This window comes from Schistocerca nitens, chromosome 3 (assembly GCF_023898315.1).
Source record: "Schistocerca nitens isolate TAMUIC-IGC-003100 chromosome 3, iqSchNite1.1, whole genome shotgun sequence".
Classification (NCBI taxonomy): domain Eukaryota; kingdom Metazoa; phylum Arthropoda; class Insecta; order Orthoptera; family Acrididae; genus Schistocerca; species Schistocerca nitens.
The window spans coordinates 408359860-408373326 of record NC_064616.1 but is presented as its reverse complement, the minus strand read 5'-3'; the positions used below and the strand labels follow the sequence as shown (position 1 = coordinate 408373326).

Here is a 13467-nt window from a genome sequence, read left to right as displayed (position 1 = left end):
CTTATTGCTCTTATCTAATGATGCACTTGTTTTGTCAATGAAACTGTTCATTGCATCTGTGGTGTTTTTCACTTGTTGAAAACCAAATTGATTATTTAGAATAACAGAATATGTTGCAATGAAGTTTTGGATGTGGGAAACAGCATCTTTTTCAGATACTTTAAATATGATTGGGAGAGTTGAGATAGGATGATAATTTCCCATGATCTCTCTTGATCCCTTTTCGAAGAGTGGTTTGACTTCAGCATATTTCGGTACCTCTGGGAAACAGCCCTTTTCAAAACATTGATTTATTATTTGAGCTAGTGAGTTTGTCATTTTGTTATGCACTGCTTTAATAAATTTGGTGGGTATACCAGCCCATCCAGCAGATATTTTGTTTTAATGCTGGGACTGCATTTTCTACATTCTTCACAGCAACTTTTAAAAAAAATTTCTAAAGTTTTCAGAGTTTCCATTTAGGCCAGAGGGATTTACTTTGCTGTGATAATCTGTCATATTTACATCGGACTTTGCTACATTTATAAAAAAAAAGTCATTAAAGCACTCTGATATTTGAATTGGACTTATAATAGTGTTTCTTTAAATGTGAATTTTTGAAATTTCTTGGTTACAGGCTTTCACACTTAAGTCAGATATAATGTCTACCCACACAGCCTTTGTCTAATTTTTATTTTTTAAAATTAGCTTGTTATTTGACAATTATTTGCTGCCTTGACAACTGTTTTAAATATAGTTTCATAGAGTCTAACATATTCAATGAAATCAACATCTTTATTATATTTTAATTCTCTGTGTAGTTGCTTTTACCTTATGCTGGAAATTTTTATGTCCTGGGTAATCCACTTTAATTTATTTGTCATTTATTGCTGCAGAGTCTAGGTGGAAATATTCAATTAAAGACACTGAAAAAAGTATTTAGGAATGTCTTGCAGTTTTTATCACTTGACTTAAAATGATCAAAAGATCATTTTTTTCTCTTTTAGCTTATTACTAAATATTAGCAAGGTTTCTTTGCTAAAGTTACTGCTCATATAGGTTTTCACACTTTAAATGTTCTTGCCTGTCTGTGGCAGCTCAATGAATAATGCACAGTGATCTGAAATACCTAGATCTAGACAAAATTTACACACATCTTCATGTAGATAATTAGTTAGAACATTGTCAATACAGGCTGCTAATTGTCCATGGTCTCTGCTACAATCAGAGAAATTCATTATGAAACCATATTTCTTTACCAAGTCAGTGAATCTTGAAACATAGCTAGTATCACATGTGATATCAATATTAAAATCAGCAGCTATTAGAATTTTTTCTTTTTTTTCTCTCTCTATAAAGGTCTTCTAGCATAAGATGAAGCTTACGTATGAATAGGTCTGTTGTTGACTTCCCTGGGATTCTTTGTTTTGAGATCCGTGTAAATCCATTATTTCTACACAACAACTGTGAAATACACATTCTTCATTTAAATAATTAAAACAATTTTTGGTTTCATAATTTATATCACTCCCTCCCATCAACCATGGACATTGCCGTTGGTGGGGAGGCTTGTGAGCCTCAGCGATACAGATAGCCGTACCGTAGGTGCAACCACAACGGAGGGGTATCTGTTGAGAGGCCAGACAAACGCGTGGTTCCTGAAGAGGGGCAGCAGCCTTTTCAGTAGTTGCAGGGGCAACAGTCTGAATCATTGACTGATTGGCCTTGTAACACTAACCAAACAGCCTTGCTGTGCTGTTACTGCAAATGGCTGAAAGCAAGGGGAAACTACAGCCGTAATTTTTTCCGAGGGCATGCAGCTTTACTGTATGGTTAATGATGATGGCGTCCTCTTGGGTAAAATATTCCAGAGGTAAAATAGTCCCCCATTCGGATCTCCAGGCGGGGACTACTCAAGAGGACGTCGTTATCAGGAGAAAGAAAACTGGTGTTCTACGGATCGGAGTGTGGAATGTCAGATCCCTTAATTGGGCAGGTAGGTTAGAAAATTTAAAAAGGGAAATTGATAGGTTAAAGTTGGATATAGTGGGAATTAGTGAAGTTCGGTGGCAGGAGGAACAAGACCTTTGGTCAGGCGAATACAGAGTTATAAATACAAAGTCAAATAGGGATCATGCAGGAGTAGGTTTAATAATGAATAAAAAAAATAGGAATGCGGGTAAGCTACTACAAACAGCATAGTGAACGCATTATTATGGCCAAGATAGACACGAAGCCCATGCCTACTACAGTAGTAGAAGTTTATATGCCAACTAGCTCTGCAGATGACGAAGAAATTGAAGAAATGTATGATGAAATAAAAGAAATTATTCAGATATTGAAGGGAGACGAAAATTTAATAGTCATGGGTGACTGGAATTCGTCGGTAGGAAAAGGGAGAGAAGGAAACATAGTAGGTGAATATGGATTGGGGGGAAGAAATGAAAGAGGAAGCCGCCTTGTAGAATTTTGCGCAGAGCATGACTTAATAATAGCTAACACTTGGTTCAAGAATCATAAAAGAAGGTTGTATACCTGGAAGAATCCTGGAGATACTAAAAGGTATCAGATAGATTATATAATGGTAAGACAGAGATTTAGGAACCAGGTTTTAAATTGTAAGACATTTCCAGGGGCAGATGTGGACTCTGACCACAATCTATTGGTTATGAACTGCAGATTGAAACTGAAGAAATTGCAAAAAGGTGGGAATTTAAGGAGATATGGGACCTGGATAAACTGAAAGAACCAGAGGTTGTAGAGAGTTTCAGGGAGAGCATAAGGGAACAATTGACAGGAATGGGGGTAAGAAATACAGTAGAAGAAGAATGGGTAGCTCTGAGGGCTGAAGTAGTGAAGGCAGCAGACGATCAAGTAGGTAAAAAGACGAGGGCTAATAGAAATCCTTGGGTAACAGAAGAAATATTGAATTTAATTGATGAAAGGAGAAAATATAAAAATGCAGTAAATGAAGCAGGCAAAAAGGAATACAAACGTCTCAAAAATGAGACTGATAGGAAGTGCAAAATGGCTAAGCAGGGATGGCTAGAGGACAAATGTAAGGATGTAGAGGCTTGTCTCACTAGGGGTAAGATAGATACTGCCTACAGGAAAATTAAAGAGACCTTTGGAGAGAAGAGAACCACTTGTATGAATATCAAGAGCTCAGATGGCAACCCAGTTCTAAGCAAAGAAGGGAAGGCAGAAAGGTGGAAGGAGTATATAGAGGGTTTATACAAGGGCGATGTACTTGAGGACAATATTATGGAAAGGGAAGAGGATGTAGATGAAGACAAAATGGGAGATAAGATACCGCGTGAAGAGTTTGACAGAGCACTGAAAGACCTGAGTCGAAACAAGGCCCCGGGAGTAGACAACATTCCATTAGAACTACTGATGGCCTTGGGAGAGCCAGTCATGACAAAACTCTACCATCTGGTGAGCAAGATGTATGAGACGGGCGAAATACCCTCAGACTTCAAGAAGAATATAATAATTCCAATCCCAAAGAAAGCAGGTGTTGACAGATGTGAAAATTACCGAACTATCAATTTAATAAGTCACAGCTGCAAAATACTAACGCGAATTCTTTACAGACGAATGGAAAAACTGGTAGAAGCGGACCTCGGGGAAGATCAGTTTGGATTCCGTAGAAATGTTGGAACACGTGAGGCAATACTAACCTTACGACTTATCTTAGAAGAAAGATTAAGAAAAGGCAAACCTACGTTTCTAGCATTTGTAGACTTAGAGAAAGCTTTTGACAATTTTCACTGGAATACTCTCTTTCAAATTCTGAAGGTGGCAGGGGTAAAATGTAGGGAGCGAAAGGCTATTTACAATTTGTATAGAAACCAGGTTGCAGTTATAAGAGTTGAAGGGCATGAAAGGGAAGAAGTGGTTGGGAAGGGAGTGAGACAGGGTTGTAGCCTCTCCCCGATGTTATTCAACCTGTATATTGAGCAAGCAGTGAAGGAAACAAAAGAAAAATTCAGAGTAGGTATTAAAATCCACGGAGAAGAAATAAAAACTTTAAGGTTCGCCAATGACATTGTAATTCTGTCAGAGACAGCAAAGGACTTGAAAGAGCAGTTGAACGGAATGGATAGTGTCTTGAAGGGAGGATATAAGATGAACGTCAACAAAAGCAAAACGAGGATAATGGAATGTAGTCGAATTAAGTCGGGTGATGTTGAGGGTATTAGATTAGGAAATGAGACACTTAAAGTAGTAAAGGAGTTTTGCTATTTGGGGAGCAAAATAACTGATGATGGTATAAGTAGAGAGGATATAAAATGTAGACTGGCAATAGGAAGGAAAGTGTTTCTGAAGAAGAGAAATTTGTTAACATCGAGTATAGATTTAAGTGTCAGGAAGTCGTTTCTGAAAGTATTTGTATGGAGTGTAGCCATGTATGGAAGTGAAACATGGACGATAAATAGTTTAGACAAGAAGAGAATAGAAGCTTTTGAAATGTGGTGCTACAGAAGAATGCTGAAGATTAAATGGGCAGATCACATAACTAATGAGGAGGTGTTGAATAGGAGTGGGGAGAAGAGAAGTTTGTGGCACAACTTGACTAGAAGAAGGGATCCGGTTGGTAGGACATGTTCTGAGGCATCAAGGGATCATTAATTTAGTGTTGGAGGGCAGCGTAGAGGGTAAAAACTGGAGAGGGAGACCAAGAGATGAATGCACCAAGCAGATTCAGAAGGATGTAGGTTGCAGTAGGTACTGGGAGATGAAGAAGCTTGCACAGGATAGAGTAGCATGGAGAGCTGCATCAAACCAGTCTCAGGACTGAAGACCACAACAACAACAACAATTTATATCACTATGCAGAAGTATACATGAGCCTCTATGTGACTTGTTTCTTGGGCAAAAGCTACCTGCTAACCTGAAGTTCCCTAATTTGTTTAAAATTTTAAGTGTCCTCAGTAAGCTAGTGCTCATTTAAACAAACAACTCTACCATTTGCACATTCTGACAGAATGATTTCCAACTTGTCTGTTTTGGTGCTTTCGTTGTTTGAAGCATCAGTGTTTAAACTGTTTATATTCCATTGCATAACATATCTACATTGACTACTACTTGTAGGCTTTAGCACATTTCTTGCCAGATAATGGTTTGATTTTGTCATTCTTAATTCTACTTTCTTAATTCTACACGAGTTTTTTCACCCATCACTACTTATCAGTTTCTGTTATTTTTTATAACCTGGCAAGTATCAATGAACATCTTACTGAATATTTTTGAGCCCAACCTATTCATATGTAGACCATCTTGGCATGAAACTTTGTTCTTAGAAATTTTTTGGGATCAATGAAATTGGTTTCTGTTTTAATGCACTCTTCTTTAATATCACCGTTTATTCTCTGCACATAGCTGTCACTCATTGATCTCCTGTATACAATGCCACTGATTATTATTCTGGAAGTCATGTAGGGGCTTCTGACCATTTGAATAAGGTCACCTGTGTGATTTGCAGTTTCTTCTTTGCTGTTGTTTGGAGGGAATTTGTTCCCAGATGGATAAAAACACCTTTTGGATTCACGTTACGCTTATCTGCTGTGCTCTCTCTTGAGTTTAAGAGGTTGTTTATATGTTTATGTAGCTGACACATGTTGATGAAATGTTGATTTCAGAGCTTGGAATGGCTATGTTTCTTAACAATGAGGCACCTATAATAAGGAACTCACTTTCTGTCTTACTAGGTACACTTATATTTGTTTAGTTCTTCCGTATCTTCAGTTTCAGTTTCTTTTTCTTTCATAATGGTGGCTGACTTGTTTTGCAGTTTGTCAGTTGTGTCCTCCACGTGTTTGCCAATGTACAGCCATGTAACACTAGAATTTTTTTCACAATTAACCACTGCAGTTAAAAGGAACAGTAACGTACATAATTACAATGCCAGAAGGAAAAGTGGCACTCATTACTCCACATTAAGGTTAAAAAGAGGGTGCACAATGCTGCAAATAAAAGTTTTCTTCACTTACCCATTGATGTAAAATTTCGGACAGACAGCAAAGTAAAATTTGAAAACAAACTTTAAAGTTTCTGCTTGACAACTTCTTCTATTCCATTACTGTAATGTGTGAAAAGCAGTGGGTGGGAATTACTAACTCACATTATTCAATAATAATAAAATACAAAAACAACTTATAAGTGTTTAACATGTAGCTGTATTTATAAATTAATTTGTGTTGTGAATGTAAAATGACTCAGTTCACATCATTATGATTTATCATGCAAATTATCCATGGAACATAAACTGACTAACAAACATTGCCAAATCCAGATTAACACACTGACCCTGTGAAGAAGAAGAAGACAAAGAAGAAGAAGAACAAGTGGTAATAGTGATAGTGGTAGTGTGGTGTATTGAACACTGTGATAGCTCATGATGTTGCACCCAACGGAATTTGAAAATATGTCACTGTGAGGTTGATTTTACTGAATAAACTGTTATGGCCTAGTGTTACAGAGAGTTCATTTGCGATCAGTAGGGAATAAATTTTCACTTCAGATTGTGCATTTGTCATCACTTCAAAGTCACCACAAACTCTAAATATGTCATTGGGCTTACGTAACATGTAGTAGCCACCAGAAAGATCGCGGGAGGCGCACATTGGCACGGCGCGTCACGGGCGGTAGTTGCCGCAAGTAGAGTCCCGTCCACCAGAGGGCACGCGAGAATTCGGACGCGACCTCTGCCGGCGTAACAACAAGAACAACAACAACAACTCCAGCAGCACGGGCCATGCCCAGTCAGTCAACATCAGGCATGCCTAGGACACAGTCCCGGTCTACGCTAAGTGAAGTGCGACGTAAACGTGAACAGTGTTACTACACAATTGGCGACTAGTAGGGTCGTTCTTTCGCGTGTTGCGTCGTTGTTCCGGTTTCGCAGTTTCTCCACGGCATGGAGGATTTGGTGCGAGTTTTGGTTGCGCAGCAGACGGAACTCATGGCCACCATGAAACAAGTGCTTCCGGCATTGCTCTCCACGCCGTCTGCTCCGGCGCAGTTCCCTCCTCCCTTTCCCCCGTATGACGAGACGGCGGAGGATTGGGACGCATATGAACATCGCCTTCGGCAGCATTTCCAGGCGTTTCATGTTGCCGATGCGGAGGTATGTCGTGCTCTCTTCTTGTCTTGGATATCTCCCTCGCTGTATAAAGTTTTGCGGCAGCTAGCGCCGTTGCAGGAACCCTCGTCCTTGTCTTTTGACGCATTGTGTTCGTTGCTGTCTTCATATTATCGCCGCCGCACGCATGTTGTGGCGGCTAGGGTCGAGTTCTATCGATGCAAGAAACAGCCCCATCAGTCTTACCGGGCGTGGGCCGCTACCCTGCACGGTCTTAGTCGCAAGTGTCATTTTGTCACGGAGCAGTCGCGAGAGTCGTATGCCCACGTTATGGTACGCGACGTCATTGTTCGTTCGGCCCCTGATAGGGAGGTCCGGCAACGGGCCCTGCAGTTAGAAGACCCTTCCCTCGAGGAAGTTCTGTCCATTGCTCAATCGTATGAAGAGTCTCACGCGGCAGGTCAACAGCTGGAAGCGTGGTGCGACGTCGCGGAGGTTCAGGGTGGCGCGGCCGCGTCCACTGTGTCCGGGGTGGACGACGTGCGAGCGGTACAATCCGGCCGTTACGGCCGCTCCCGCACGGCGCGTAAACAGAATTCCGGCCGCCGGCCCCTGTTGCCGTCCTGTGCGTCGTGCTATATACATCACGATCGGTCAGAGTGCCCCCAGCGTTGGGCCGTTTGTCGCAAATGTAATAAAAGTCACATTGCTAAAGTTTGCCGCTCAGCCTCAAAAGCATCGAAGGAAGCAAGTACAGAGGACATGGACGTTGACATTCAGGAAGTTTCATCGGGCCAGGCTCCCGACGCATCGGCCCACAAACTCTTTATCGAGGTGTCGGTTCGGTCGCGCCGGTTACAACTGCAAGTAGATACGGGCGCGGCAGTTTCGTTGTTGAATGCACAAACTTATTCCGACCTTGGATCGCCCCCGTTGGCGCCAGTTTACCGGCGTCTACGCGGTTATGGTAAACAGTTCATTCCCCTACTGGGTCAATTCACTACCGACGTGACTTACAAATCAGTCACTCGGCCTATTACTTTTATTGTTGTCAGTGATGAGAGCTCCGCTAACCTTTTTGGCCTGGATGCCTTTCAAGCTTTCGGTTTTTCTATCACTGACACCATACAGTTGGTCTCCGAAGACGTTCCCTATCACTCATTGGAATCTTTGATCTCAGACTTTCCAGATATTTTTGAGGAGGGCCTGGGGCGTGTTTCCGATTTTGAAGCTCACTTAACGTTGAAGGCGTCGGCTCGCCCGCGTTTTCTACGCGCGAGACAGATCCCCTTGGCTCTCCGCCCTCCGGTAAAGGAAGAGCTAGACCGCCTGACAGCCCTAGGGGTCGTTCTTCCCGTTTCTTCCAGTGAGTGGGCTTCGCCCCTCGTTATTGTCAAGAAGCCCTCGGGAAACTTACGTATTTGTGGCGATTTCAAGGCCACCATTAATTCCCAATTGGTGGTGGACACCTATCCTTTGCCTCGTGCTGATGAATTGTTCTCCGCCGTGGCGGGTGGCCAATATTTTTCGAAAATCGATCTGTCGGAGACTTATCATCAGATACCACTTGATGAGGACTCCAAACGGCTGGCGGTCGTCAACACCCCGTTTGGCCTCTACCAATACCAGCGGTTGGCTTTTGGAATATCCAGTGCCCCGGCGATATTCCAGCGTTATCTTGAGCATGTTACGTCGACAATCCCTCATTGTATTAATTACCTGGATGACATAATTGTCACAGGCCGCAGCACGAAGGAACACTTGCACAACCTTCGCACCCTCTTTCTCAAATTCAGGTCTGTGGGCTTGCGTTGCAACCTGCATAAGTCAACCTTCTTCCAACCGTCCATTGAGTATGTGGGCTACACCATATCTCGACATGGCATCCAGCCACTAGGAAGTTTGGTCCAAGGTATCGTCAACCTTCCTCGGCCCACCTCGCTGAAAGAGTTACAAGCTTTTTTAGGCAAGATAGCCTATTACCACCGGTTCATTCCCAGGGCTTCCACTATAGCCCACCCCCTGTACTGCCTTCTGCACAAGGGTGTTCCTTTTGATTGGTCGCCTGCATGCGAGCGAGCGTTCACCTCGTTGAAGGGCCTCCTCACTTCAGCCCCTTGTTTGGCTACTTTTGATCCCCGTAAGCCGTTGGTCCTGGCTACAGATGCTTCGCAGTATGGGGTGGGGGCGGTCCTGGCCCATCGCAACGCAGACGGTTCCGAGCAACCACTGGCGTTTGCGTCTAAAACGCTTAGTCCCGCGCAGGCCCATTACTCCCAGGTGGAAAAAGAGGCTTTGGCCATTGTCTACGCTGTTACAAAGTTTCACCCTTTCTTGTACGGCACTAAGTTTCAGTTAATCACTGACCATAAGCCGTTAATATCGTTATTTGGCCCCGCCTCTCAGATTCCGGATAGGGCGGCCCACAGACTACAGCGCTGGGCCTTGTTCCTCTCTAAGTACCATTATGACATTCATTTTCGCCCTACAGGACAGCATGCCAACGCCGACACTCTTTCCCGTCTTCCGGTGGGCCCGGATCCTACGTTCGATCGAGAGGAGATTATGTGTGTTCATTTGGATGTGGCATCCCGCCAAGCAGTTGATGGATTTCCGATCACTAGTTCTCGAGTCGCCAGGGAAACGGCGGCTGACCCGGTTCTCCGGCAAGTAGTTCGCCTCATTCAGCAGGGGTGGTCCTCCCGCCCTCTGGGCCGGGCCTCGGACCCTCTTCATAATTATTTTCTTCTACGAGACCGCCTCTCGGTCTTGGAAGGAGTTCTCCTTCTGGCTACCGATGATACAGCTCCTCGTGTGGTTGTTCCTGCAGGTTTACGAAGGGAGGTCCTCATGTTATTACATGCGGGGCACTGGGGTGTTTCCCGTACTAAAACCTTGGCTCGCAGACATGTGTACTGGCCCGGTATTGACAGAGAAATTGAGCACTTGGTGGCCGCCTGTTCCCAGTGTGCGAGCCAACAAGCATCTCCCAGGGCAGCGTTCTCTTCATGGCCGCCGGCAACCCAAGCATGGGAACGTGTTCACATCGATTTTGCGGGCCCGTTTCTCAATGGCTTTTGGCTCATTGTCATTGATGCTTATTCCCGATTCCCATATGTGGTTCGCTGCTCCTCAACCACTTCAGAAGTTGCAATCCAGGCACTAGCAAAAATCTTTTCTGTGGAAGGTCTGCAAATCACCCTTGTCTCAGACAATGGACCGCAGTTTATTTCGCAGACCTTCCAGGATTTTTGTAGGCGCTTCGGTATTCGGCACATTTGCTCTCCCCCCTTCCATCCACAATCAAATGGGGAAGCCGAGCGCATGGTGCGCACATTTAAGACGCAGATGAAAAAGTATGTGCACGAATTTCCTGCAGAGGAAGCCTTGACGTTTTTCTTGACGGCATACCGGACCACACCAATGGGCGACCGCAGCCCCGCAGAGCTCCTCCATGGGCGTCAACCTAGGACTCTGCTGCACCTCCTCCGGCCTGGTCCTCGCCAGTCTTCACAAAACGGAGTACCTGGCTTTCCACTGGGTATGTCGGTCTGGGCCCGTGGGTTTGGTCGCAATCCACGTTGGATACCGGCGGTGGTCCTGCGCCGAAATGGCCGCCGGCTCTATACCTTGCAGGCGGGGGATCGGGTGGTACGTTGTCACCAAAATCAGCTACGTCCACGTTCGGGCACCCACCCTCCGACCTCTCGGACACCGGCTTCCCCATTGCCAGCACCTGTATTGGTTTCACAGAGGACGTTACCTCCTCTCCCCGCTGTGACTCTGCCGCACTGCGATGGTTCTCAGCCTTGGCAGCCTCCAGTAGCTCCAGCACCGGCATCGCCATCATTTGAGATGCCCCAGCGAGAGCCGGCCCCCCTAGCAGGCTCAGTTTCTCAGGGGGCTAGTTCACCTGTGGTTCTCCCTTCCCCTTCATCCCCGCCACTGGGTCTTGCCCCTCCCGAGGTGGAACGGGATCCGGAGTTCGACAGCTTGTCACCCGTTCTGTCCCGAGCTCCGGTTGTGGGACGACGGGGGCCTCTTCGTGTGGGTCACTTCCAGCCGTATTCGAAGGTTCCAGCTCGAGGGTTGGCAGATCCCCTCGACTCCGGCCATCCAATGGATGTGGAGGTCATCGCTCCTGCCCGACGCTCCACCTTCCGACGCAGTGGATCACAGTGGCTTCACCCCCCGAAGGAGGAGGAGTGTAGTAGCCACCAGAAAGATCGCGGGAGGCGCACATTGGCACGGCGCGTCACGGGTGGTAGTTGCCGCAAGTAGAGTCCCGTCCACCAGAGGGCACGCGAGAATTCGGACACGACCTCTGCCGGCGTAACAACAAGAACAACAAGAACTCCAGCAGCACGGGCCGTGCCCAGTCAGTCAACATCGGGCATGCCTAGGACACCGTCCCGGTCTACGCTAAGTGAAGTGCGACGTAAACGTGAACAGTGTTACTACATAACACATGCATTAGTGGAGTGGTCCGTTGACTATGGGGTATAGGCATTAACACATCTTCGCTATGGTCGCAGGTTCGAATCCTGCCTCAGGCATAGATGTGTGTGTTGTCCTTAGGTTAGTTAGGTTTAAGTAGTTCTAAGTTCTAGGGGACTTATGACCTCAGCAGTTGAGTCCCATAGTGCTCAGAGCCATTTGAACCATTAACACATCATCATGAGTTGCTCTGTCCAGTTCTGATTTGCAGATGCACTTTAGAGCCAGGAACACTATACAAGCTTTGAAGAAGCATGGGGTAGAGTGATGTGAGGTTTGAAAGTATTCTCCTTCCATAACCCAGGTGACAAGGATTGAGCATATCTGTGAAGAGAATCTTTAGGATGACTCAAGGTCCTTCATATTGCATAGTGTGTACTGTTTTATGAACCATAAACCCCAATTCATGGAAAGAGTCCACTTTAGGGTCAGTTAGCACCAGGAGTAGAACTGTAAGTTATCCATTGACACCTTTCGTACGGTCCCCCCAGGGGATCCACAACTCTTTTGTGGATACGTGCGTAGCGAGCACGGGACCCCGAGCTGATGTGGCCTTCCTTCCTTTCCGGGCTGCATACCTTCCCTTTCCGCATCCTTCCCCATCCCCCATCTTCGCCCCCCCCCCCCCCTCACCTCTGGCTCTTTCCTTCCTTTTCTCCCCCTCTGGGGGAATGGTTTGTGCCTACGTCCGGAGACGGACTCTTGTAAATGTACCACATTCTTCGCCTTCCTTACTTGTAAGTCTTCATCCTTCCTTTGTCCTTCTCTTTTCCTTACCTCTTCTCTCTACCCTTTTCTCCGCTGCAGCGTTTGAGACCTCTTCTTTCCTTTCCTTTCCCTTTCTCTTTCTTCCTCCCTGTGCGTGTCTGAAGGCCGACACACGCACTTCCATGCGTAGCCGGTGACGGGGTAACGCGTAATTCCCCGCCCCGGGTAGACAGGTAGGACACGTACGTACCCCCGGGTAACGGCCAGGCCCAGGGAGGGGTGATTACCCGAGCTGATACCTTCCGAAAGTGCCGATTGGTCCCTCCGTCCGTTTGTCGGGAGGTGTGACCTGAGGTGTGAACAATCACCTAAGGCGGGAGTGCCCTCAGAGAGGGCCCCCACAAGGGAGGAGCGCGCCATCGGAGACGCCGGTAATCATGGGGGATTCTTCCGCAATGGTTTCCTCACCTTCCACTATGTCTGCTCACAAACGTAAGTTCACTGAGTCTCAACCACAGTCAGTTCTTCCATCGTTGCCACAGTTCCTTGTTGTTTCTCGGTCTGACGAAGGTCATGACTTCTCCACAGTCAACCCTTTCATTATTCAGAAAGGTGTCGACGCAATTGCAGGTCCTGTAAAGTCTTGTTCCAGATTATGGAATGGCACCCTGTTGTTAGAAACAGTCAGTGCCCTCCAGGCACAAAAATTGCTGCGTACCTCACTACTACACACTTTCCCTGTCCGGCTGGAACCGCACCGTACCTTAAATTCCTCGCGTGGAGTCGTTTATACACGCTCCCTCGATGGACTGTCTGACGAAGAAATTCAGCACTACCTGTCAGACCAGGGCGTAACGGCTGTTCATAGGGTTATGAAAAGGGTTGACACGAACATCATTCCAACCCGCACTGTCTTTTTGACATTTGACAAAGTGCAACTCCCATCGAAAATCAAAGCAGGCTATGAGATAATTTCCGTTCGTCCTTACGTCCCAAACCCTACGCGTTGCTATCGGTGCCAGCGATTCAATCACACCAGCCAGTCCTGTTCTAATCCGGCCAAATGTGTTACGTGTGGCAGGGATGCCCATGAGGGTGCTTGTCCACCTCCATCCCCTCGCTGCATCAACTGTATGGGTGACCACGCTGCTTCCTCTAGAGATTGCCCAGTTTTTAAGGACGAAAAGCTCATCCAG

The 13467-nt window shown here is 45.9% G+C and overlaps 1 protein-coding gene across 1 annotated transcript in view; it reads left to right on the top strand.

The window, feature by feature from the left end:
- The window catches only part of LOC126248348 (patched domain-containing protein 3-like), a 700291-nt gene that overhangs the window by 617482 nt on the left and 69342 nt on the right, over window positions 1-13467 (top strand). The gene's annotated exons all lie outside the window — the stretch shown is intronic.